At 47.3% G+C, this 10240-nt stretch overlaps 1 protein-coding gene and 1 long non-coding RNA gene across 4 annotated transcripts in view; one reads left to right on the top strand and one right to left on the bottom strand.

The window, feature by feature from the left end:
• Positions 1–1889: 1889 nt before the first annotated feature.
• Positions 1890–5986, bottom strand: LOC142929749 (uncharacterized). Its single transcript, XR_012945901.1, has 2 exons — positions 5907–5986; positions 1890–4594 (listed from the first exon to the last, which is right to left on the bottom strand). It is a non-coding gene; the product is annotated as an uncharacterized LOC142929749 (long non-coding RNA).
• Positions 4416–10240, top strand: part of LOC116948495 (equilibrative nucleoside transporter 1-like) — a 57180-nt gene continuing 51355 nt past the window's right edge. The window contains exon 1 of one of the 3 annotated variants that reach the window (XM_076071556.1): positions 4416–4564. The gene's annotated coding sequence lies outside the window, so the exon portion shown is untranslated. Of the gene's footprint in view, positions 4565–5075; positions 5190–10240 lie in introns of those variants that run through there. The other 2 variants (XM_032965221.2, XM_032965222.2) reach the window with 2 other exon arrangements.

The raw sequence follows: 10240 nt of genomic DNA, 5'->3' as shown, positions 1-10240 counted from the left end.
TTTTCGTATTATACCCTTGGATTATCCTCACATCTACCATGGACCGTGTGTCACGGGGTACATATCCACCAGCTTGAGCTGTAAATGGCTGCCACGACAACCATGTGGAAATACTTACTTTGCTCTCAACAACTTCCTCCACTGCCTCAGCACTATACCTTCTCCACTGCTTTATCACCAAACCTCTGAGTGGTTACTCCGCGTTTCAGCCGATCCCATACGGTGCACGACTTCGATCGAGGGCACCCTTACAAGCTACCTGGATAATGTGAACATCAGGAACATCAGGGTTGCCGCTGGCTCTCTGCCCCCCCCCCACCACCCCGGGTTCCGGCTCTCCTCTGGCCCCCCTTCCGGCCCTTCCACTATTCTCGCTGGTATGGCCCTCTCCTCAGAGTGTGACCCACTCACTCATATACAGTACCGATCTCATGAATGGACCAATTTAGTAAGAATAATGTAACATTATATATATAATGTTTTCCATGAGAAAGAGAAGTGCTCTTTTTGTAGGCAATGGATACCTTGCCAAATGAATTGGACCTCCTCCTCAGCTTGGCCATGAAACTATCCGCTTTTGGAGATAAGGTGTTTGTATTTGGCCTCATGTCCCATGCCTTGCATTCTTGACGAAGGTCACAGTGATGATGACGAATGTGTTGAGTCTTTTGTTGTTATTGCTCGTGTGCACCACTGGTAGCACAGCATCACAAGAGACCGTGTCTAATTTTGTTGTTATACCCCCTTTTGAAGAGGCCGAGATGCATTCTTGTGGTTGAGGAACAGTGTGGTGTGGCAATAGAGAGCATAGATTTGGGGCTTGCGACATGTTTATGGCCTTGGTGATTTAACCAGCGTTGATGACGAGCGCACGCTGATGGCCAAGCCTGACAATGATCACAAGATGCTTTGGCCAAGGATTTCAGAAGATGATGAAATTGAGAAATGCAGATGCTTGATATATGTCGAACGCACTCGCATTCTTGGATTGATCACAAAGATAATAATCGGTTGATGGAATCCAAATGTATTGTGCAAGTGTTGAGCATGTTCCAAAATTCCGTTGGTGGTGAAGCCTTTGTGAAGTATTTGAATAACACTTGGACTTGACTTGACCATTAACCATGCCCTTGACACACAGCACATGGCATACATGGTAAAGAGACTGGAGCTAAGTATTACTGATAAGTCAGTAATACCAGCCCCACCAACCAGCTCCACTATTACTGATAAGAGTATACATTTGTACCAATTGAGTGGTAAATTGGTATTTTATTAATATTTTGCAGAGGAAATATAGATCTTTTTTATAGGCCCTATTTATAAATGTTGATATTTTGGGACCGTCCCCTCTTGGAAAGTTTCCATATTTGCCTCAAAATTGAGGTGACATGACTCAAGTGGTAAGTGTGTTTATTTATATGATGTTAAAATCCATCTCATTTATGGGTAGTGTACAGGAGGGTACGGGGAGGGATGGAGTAGCTGAGGCCGAGCCTACATAGCCTCATGGCTCACGGAGTATGTCCTCGGACCCACATCTGGGTCTTGGTACTTACCTTTGATCAGAACTGGGTCATTCCTGGACACCCAAGGTGCGCCCTACTCGACATCTCGCCTGGATGTAGTGCAGTAGTGCTCAACAATGTTTGGTATGGCAGCACTCCAATTAAGAACACTGATCCCTTTCCGACCACTTTTTCCCCAGACCCACTCATGGCACTTAACATAATTTTACTGTGCATGAGTTGCTAACACTTAACAATCAAACCGTGCAGGACATTATCTCTAGCTGCTACTCCATCATTAGTCTCGACCTCTGGTCATCATCCCTTCTATTCCCAATCAGGGCCATTTTCGTACCATTAAATATGAAACATGCCTTGGTGTCCACTACCCCCTTTTTTATTTTGTTCATGTTTTTATTGTATTTCAACAAGACCCCGATACAGAACATAAACCGCGACGTATGAGGAGGGGCAAAGAAACTCGGCGGTGTAAAAAAAAATCCAAAATCAATCCTCCTGCGCAATCAACAAAAAGGAGGAGGGGGAAAGTTGGGCTCACTGTCCCACCCAGGTGGGGAGAGTGGTAATGTGTACTTTACTTTACAGAAGATGATGAAATTGAGAAAGTAAAGTACCTCCGTAGGTACTTTACTTACTCCTCCTACGTACATCGTGCTCATTTTTATGCTAATTCCTTTGTCAAGCGTTTTGCTTCCTCCCACACAGCTTAAAGGGCGCGACCTGGGCTTGGCTGTGTTCACTCCAACGCTGTCCTCATGACAGCACGGTCCCTTCACCTGAAGGCCACTTGTGTTGTGGCCGAAACGTCGTGAATTTTTTTTTACGTGACTTTACCGAATAGAACAAAAGAGTATGTACTTTACTTGTGTATAGGAAAGGGGTGATTAGACAGGAATAACTTAAGTGAGTGGGATATAGGGGGTATAGGGAACGGGAGAAGAAGGGGAGGTGGGGGAGAATAGGGGGACGCGCTTAACAAACTAGGATAGGAAAAAAGCAACTTACACGAGCTTAGTGAATGTATGACTTGTGAAAGTCCTCTAGGGCATTAATTAGCTCCTGTCCATCGCTGGAGGAGGGGCTAAAAAAACCCCTAGCCTCCGTCCCGACCCCACTGTGTTTGTACCTCACACTAGGGCTCCTCTGCAGGAATGGGGGACATGTCCTCAAATTTCCGTTCCTTGTCTCTAAGCCTGTGGCTTAAGTGTTCTGTAGCCACAAGGGCAAGAAGGGACCCGTGCCACTCTTTCCATTAAAAGGGGTTCATGGTCATTTAATTGTGCCAAAATGGCCTTCTGAGCCGTAATGCTAAATGTTTGCAGTCGAGCGCGCTGGTCAGTTTGACGCAGCATAAATGGTCATCGTAGGTGCCATGCATACATTTACATTGGATGAGCATCAATAGTTGTGACCTTGGGCCAGATTGAGGGGCCCACCAGATGTAGGTCCGTTTAGGCTGGGAGATGTCTTGCCCTAGAAGCCTATTCCAGAGCTTCCGAGTAACGGATCTTCCAGTGCCCCTGGTGGTAGATGGTGAGGGAAGATCTAGGAGTTTGTTGGGTGCTTTTCGTGATGGCATTTCTAATTTGCAGATATTTAAAGAAATGTGTTTGGGGGATACTGTATCTTACCTGCAGCTGGTCAAAGGGCAATAAATGCCCCTCTTTAAGTCAGGTCACGGACAGTTTCCAGCCTGTTTCTCTCCAGCTAAACTACCTTATCTCTTTGCCCCCCATTTTCAATGAGGGGCTGCCCCAAATTGGGATACCTTCTACGACGGGGCACTGGGAGGAGGGGATGCGTCTACCTCTGCATATTCCAGGCGTCGAGGAAACTGTCCAAGTCGGTGACCTGAGGCCCCGAGGTGGAGAAGCCAGTGAGGGGACCACGGGCTCATGTACTCCTCCACTCACCATTTAGCAACACCTCCGTCTATAGCAGTGGTTCTTAACCTAGGGTGCACGTGCCACCTGGGGGTGCGAGACATGTCATATTTGTTTCGAAGGTAAATAATCGAAAACACAAATTAAGGATGGGCAGGTAAGTACAACTACTTTCTTTCATCAAACCTATGTATTTATTAACATTATTCATGTTTTAATGATTGAAAACCAAAGGGGTGCAGGCTGCAGTAAAGGTTAAGAACCTTCTGCTTTATAAGGTTAAACCAATGCTTTATGTTCTGGAGGGTAACCCCCTTATGGATATTTGAATAGGTCCGGGAGAACCAAGCCTCCTGTCTTTACTAGGAGGGTAAAGGGAATAACTATCTATCTGTCCGGGTTTATAGTTCCAGATGAAGGATGAGACTTGGGAATGAAGTACTTTAAAAAAAAGGCTTTGGGTTCCGAGAAAGAACCATTCGTAAATAATATAATAGTTTAGGGAGGACCATCATCTTTATAAGATGCTCTATTTTGGAGGGATAGGGGAGTCCTTTTGCCCACGCCACTAGTAAGGTAGTGGTCTCTTTGAGCAAGAGAGGAAAGTTCGTCTGGAAGAGTGATGTTAAAGATGAAGGGATCATCATACCCAGGTACTTGAAATGGGTTGGACATCATTTAAAGGTTAGCAATCCCACCGGGGGGTTGGGAGATACGGGGGATAGGGGCATTATATTTGCATCGTGTTTTCTTCAATCTGCGTGTGTTTAGTTTATGACCGTTAAATAGTTTGCTGCTGCACTCACGTCGGAGCACAGATGTCCCTTGTAGCCAGGAAACTGGGACCGTCCGTGGAATGAATCAAGTAAACTCAAGAGCCAACCATCCTCCGAGGTTAAACATTAATTTGGTGGCAACTGGCTGCACAACTATCCCTGTTTGGGACCTCCCTCCGCTAACCTCCAATTTCGGCTCATATCTTGATCAAATGCGAGACGCAGTGTAGTGAGCGACCGAACAATGTGTCCTCCGTGCTCCGTTTATTAGCTATTTCACGGGCTGCCAGCTCCATATCAACCTGTGGGGTCTGCCAAGCGAAGTTCTTCTCAGAGAGGGTCCAAGGAGCGCCAGCGGACTGCGACGGCCCTCCAGGTGGTCCGCGGGGATGTGATGCGCATTCATCTGGAAATAATGACAATGTTTATTATACCTTTTGTTTAGGACGCGTATTCATATGTAATCTAATTTTAATTGTCGGTTTACTCTCCAACACACCTGTGTGCTGAGCTAGTAACTAATTTTGATTGAAAGCTTTCGTGACTGCAGGGATTCATATTCTTGGTTCTTTCGGTAAAGTCACCGCGTAGACAGGGAAACAATAAAACAATACAAATATAAAACAATAAAATTCTCACGACGTTTCGACTGCAACACATGACTTTACCGAAAGAACCAAGAATATAGTAACTAATTGGCACGTTTTGTTTTTTTCCGTGACAAACCCTCACTAATTGCCTATCAATGTTGTGGCGGGTTAAAACTTCAACCACACACACACATTTATGTTTACGAGATCTAACCCGAAAAAAAGTTGGGGAAAAGACCGCTCGATCCCCTGGTGGGGTGGGGAGGAGGAGGAGGAGGGTTAAAAAAGGGGTTGGAAAGGGGGATGGGGCATCTCACGATAGCACTATAGCACGCTGCCTGGGAGGGAAACGGTGTTGGTAGTGAGGAAGAGGCGCGCGCGTTCGCGTTCAGCTCTCGCCTGTTCGGTGAGGTGAGGCGCGCTGGGTCTTCGACAACGCAGCTTGTTTTTAGATTAATTTGAGTAACGCGCGGTGATGGGTTTTGGTGGTGATTATGATGAAGATGGTTGCGCCGTGTTAAGGGTTTGTATGGACAACTTAAACGTCAGCTTGACGTAAGGGCGCGTAGTGGGCTCGCACGCTGATATTAAGTGGTATGTTGCGGGGAATAGTGTTACATTAACACAAAAAAACCCGTCGATTGCTTCAACTATATAAAAAAAACAATTATTCATGATTTGAAGCCTATCCTGGTCCGTAGTTTGTAGATTAATGCGAGTTGACGTACAGTTCCGTATATTCTGCAACAACGTGCTCGCCACGTGCGACCGTGCACTGTACCGCACTGTACAGAATATTATTATCTTCTAGAATGTAACATCCTTTCTAGTTGTCTCGCTCATGTGTATATTTGTGTGTGTGTGGCGACTGAAACACTCGTGGTAGAACGTATTGCGAAGGGCGGCGTTGTGTAATGTTTATTTGCCGCGGCCTACTCAAAACAGTATAGGCTGATTGTAAGCGATCAACGTGCCCTGTTGCTGTAAGATTTTATTTTTTTATTGTACTCGGAAGCGCGTTTCTGAGGAAAAGTAGCATCGAGTCTTGCTCTCCCTGCGATAGTATCGCGACGTATTTTATTTCTGTTTAGTACCAAAATGTATATTGGCGCCCAAGCCCGCGCTGACCAGAGTGGTGAAGTATGGTCGGCGTAGGGTGGTAGGGGAGGCCTTCATCCAGCAGCGGCTTGATGACACACACATGCTCTGAAAATATATAAATAGAGCAAAATAGCATTAAATCCCATTCGGAATGCAACTCGTATAGAGTACTGAACTATATAGTTCATTACAGTACGTATACTCTTCTTTGGTTCTTTCGGTAAAGTCACGTAGAATGAGAATAAAATAATAAATTAATAAAAATTAAATACCACAATAAAATGTATTATTTTATTCTCATTCTACGTGACTTTACCGAAAGAACCAAAGAAGATGAATCCTTGCGGTCACGAAAGCTTTAAATCGAAATTTAGTACGTATACTGTAGTGCATTATACTGTGTAGTGTTGTACATGAAAAAGTCGGTACGATATACACACCGGTTATGCGTAATAGTGATATTAACATGTATTACAGGTACCAACTTAATGGAAGTTACGTAGATTATTTTTAGTGCCGTACATAGAGCGATAATGAAATGTCACACGTTAGTGAAAGTGAGGCAATCGATTAACTGCGTTCGATTGTGCACACGGGACAATTCTGTCTATACTATTCTCGTAAATACGAGTGTGTGGTTTTATTTTTACGTTTCACTATATTTTTTTTAAAATTGTCGCCGCGACTTTGTCAGGCCCCGAGAGAGGCTTTTGCCGCCAAAGCGCCGTTTCCGCTTATTTATTACGCGGGGCTTCGTGCGATATTAAAAAAAAAATAAACCCCCAAAATTGTTTTGCTACAACCGTGGGTGCCCTTTGCCAGCACCGGGTCGGCGCCCGGGCGACCCCCACGTCGCCACTGGGGAGACAAAGGCGGCCGGGTGTGGTGCCTGGCCGGTCAACGTGTGCCACACAGTGCCTGGCCCCTCACACTAACAGCGCTTGCCCCAGCACTCTGCTGCGGCTACACGGGGCTTCTTTGTCTCTGTGCATGTCCATTACACGTTTGAGATGCGTGCCACTTGACAGCCCTTGATAAAAAAAAAGTTGCGTTGTTACGCCCGAAAGGAGGTTTTTTTTTTTCAGGTGAAATGTTTAATGTCTTCATTTGAAGTTTTCGTGACTGCAGGGGGAAGTCACGTAGGTATAAAATTAATTGAATTAAATCGCGACGTTTCGGGCGCAACGCAAGCGTCCGTCATCAGGCGTGACAACCACAGCAGTGAAACAACAACACTTCAGAAATTGTTTCTTCAGCAATTGTTTCGTGCTGCGATTTGTCCCACCTGATGACGGGCGCTTGTGTTGCGACCAAAACGTCGTGACTTTTTTATTTATTTTCTACCTACGTGACTTTACCGAAAGAGCCAAAGAATATGAAATATTTTAATTACGAAATAAATAAATAAAGTTCCACCAGCGCTAGGGAGGAACCAATCCACGTGCACAGTATAATAATCTTAACGTATAAACACAACGTAAACCGCACCTGATTATGTCACCAACCTCGTGTAGACTTTGTGAGAGTTTTCAACACGGCTGTGCGAGACGCGGAGGTCCGTAGCTTTCAGTCTTAAGTCCGCTGTTGGGAAGAAAGTTTGCAGGAGTTCGCCGTAAACCTGTTGTGGTATCAATACGTGGGATCGCCAAGCATTACTACCGCTCATACGCGCGCATTGGGATACCTTGGATAGATATGAGCCTTACAAATTTCGAAAATTATTATTGTTGTGTACAATACTCTCCACAACGAGGGAATTGCAGTGGGGGCGGCAACTCAGTAGATGGGAGTTTTGCCAAAAATGGAACTTAAAAATTGGGGAATTGATATACGTTCTGTTAAAATCACATTTACGGCGTTATGAATCTCTAAACTATTTTTCAGGGGGGAAATAAGACAACACGTTATCTGTCATATGTCCTCACGTGCAATTCATGGCGATCACTGCATTCTGATAAATACTGTACAGCCTTTTTTTGTGACTTATTTTCAGTTTTTTTTATTATCTATACTAGTTTTACTACCCACCTTCGTCCAGGACTTGGATTCACCACGCCCGGCCGCCTTTATCTCCCCAGTGGCGATGTTCACACACCACACCAGTTACTCGTTTGAGGCCGAGTCGACCTAGGTGAGGCCCAGGACCGGTTCAAATAATCGTCACCGGTGGTGGCCGTGAGCGGGAATCGAACTCGGGTTGCCGGGTTCGTAGCGCAGCGCGCTAACCACTACACTACCGCTCCCCCCCCACAACAACAACCGCCATTCGCCACTAAGTGGCGGTGACGTCACCACGACGTTGTGCCAGGCCATGTGCACCTTGAGGCCACGTGAAGTGTCGAACGCCCGCTGGCAGGAGGTCACAGGGCAGACCCAGGTGCCACGGGTCGACTGACTGAGATGACTGGCTGATGCACCACCTGTGCCCCCTACTGTGCCAACCTCCTGTGCTTTAGCCACCCGGCGCTCCGCTCGTTGTTGTGAGCGTCGCTCCTCCGCCCTCCGTTGTTGTTGGAGGGCGACTGCCTCCAACTGCCCAGTAGCGTCCTTCACGAGCCTCCTCCACAGAGGCTGATCTTGACACCGCTGGTACCAGTCATCGGCAAGTCCACTCAGCTCCACGTCCTCCTGTACCACATCACTCCATCTCTTCTCTAGCCCGTGCCGTGCCCGTTTAGCCCCCTCGATCCGGCCGAACAAAAGCTGTTTCGGCATGCGGTGGCTGAGCATGCGGGCTACATGACCCAGCCAACGCAGCCTTGCCTGCCGGAGGAGCTCACCGATGGGACCTTGCCCAGATCTTTCAAGGATTTGTGAGCTCCTCACACAATCCAGCTTGGTTAAACCCAGGGTGGATCGTAGGCAGGCTAGCGAAGATGTTCCATTAAGGGGGTCCACGTTTCGCAAGCGTAGAGAAGGGAGGGAATGACCGTGGCCGAGAAGACCTGAAGCTTAGTGCGGAGCGACAGACCAGGTAGCTTCCACACAGCGTTACGCAACCGATGAAAAGATATTGCTGCTCGACTGATTCGGAGTGAGACCTCTGCTGTTAAACTTGAGCTGGTCATAAGTACACTGCCCAGGTATGGGAAACTCTCCACTCTCTCCACAACTGCCCCATCACCGATTGGGAGTTGTGGGGGTGGAGTGTCCGTCCGATGGTACAAAATACCCAGGCAGGTGCTTAGTTTTGGTGGGGCTGATGGTAAGGCCCCATCTCTTAGTGGCACTCTCCAGTCTCAGCAGCAGCGTCTCCAACTCCTCTGAATGAGCAGCTATTACCAAATCATCGGCATACATAACGTGGTTGAGCAATAGGGAGCCATCCCATGACCGCACCCGGGCATCAATCAACCTCCCATTATATCTGTATCAAATGGATATTCCCCCGGTACACTATTGAAGGCTTCACGAACTATGTGGTCAAAATAGATGTTAAATAATGTGGGAGCCAGAGTACATGCCTGTTGCACCCCAAGGTGTACAGGGAATGGCTCTGACTCCCGGCCACGTAGTTTTACCCGGGCCCGCTCACCATCATGAAGGTCCTTAATGGTCGTGAGCAGAGGGTCAGGAACTTCAAAAGCACGAAGAACAACCCAGAGCCCAGGCCTACTGATGGTATCATAGGCCTTGACTAGGTCAATAAAGAAAAGATGTAGGTCCTATTAGAATTCCCTACACCTCTGCTGTAGCAGACGGACAGAAAATATGGCATCTGTGCAGGACCGCCCTTTCCTGAAACCGCATTGGGGCTCCGCAAGCCTCTCCTCGGCGTGCCTGGCGAGGCGATGTTGAATAATCCTTGCCAGGACCTTTCCCGGCACACTGAGGAGTGAGATGCCCCTGTAGTTGTTAGTCTGTGCGGTCCCCCTTCTTAAAGAGGGGGACCACCAGGGCATCCTTCCAATCCTGCGGAACCCCTCCAGTGGTCCAGACTGTTGTTATGATGTCATATAGGGCAGTCTGTGCACAAACACCACCCTCCCTCAGCATTTCGCTTGGGAGATCATCTCTGCCCGGTGCCTTTCCTGGTCTCAGACTCCGGATCACCTCCAGTACTTCCTCAACAGATGGCACCTCAGCAAGCCACTCACAGGGGGTGACTTCCAATATTTGAGGCACCGCAGCCTCATCAGGGTCATCCCCACTTTGTGCCACTGTTTTCCTGGCTGAGGGGTTTCTCCTCCCCCAGGACCTCACAGAAATGCTCAGCAAATCTGCAAACCTGTTCCTGGGGGTCAGAGATTGGAACACCGTTTTTTCCCCTAATGATGGTAATAGGTGTGGCGCTGCAGGTTACTTTTTTGATGGAGTTAAATAGAGATTTGTGGTCGCGGGCCACTGAGGCAGACTCCATC

The sequence above is a fragment of the Petromyzon marinus genome, chromosome 33, assembly GCF_048934315.1.
Source record: "Petromyzon marinus isolate PM22_M1 ecotype Great Lakes invasive population chromosome 33, UKy_Petmar_22M1.pri1.0, whole genome shotgun sequence".
Lineage (NCBI taxonomy): Eukaryota > Metazoa > Chordata > Hyperoartia > Petromyzontiformes > Petromyzontidae > Petromyzon > Petromyzon marinus.
This window is presented reverse-complemented; position numbering and strand designations above follow the sequence as displayed.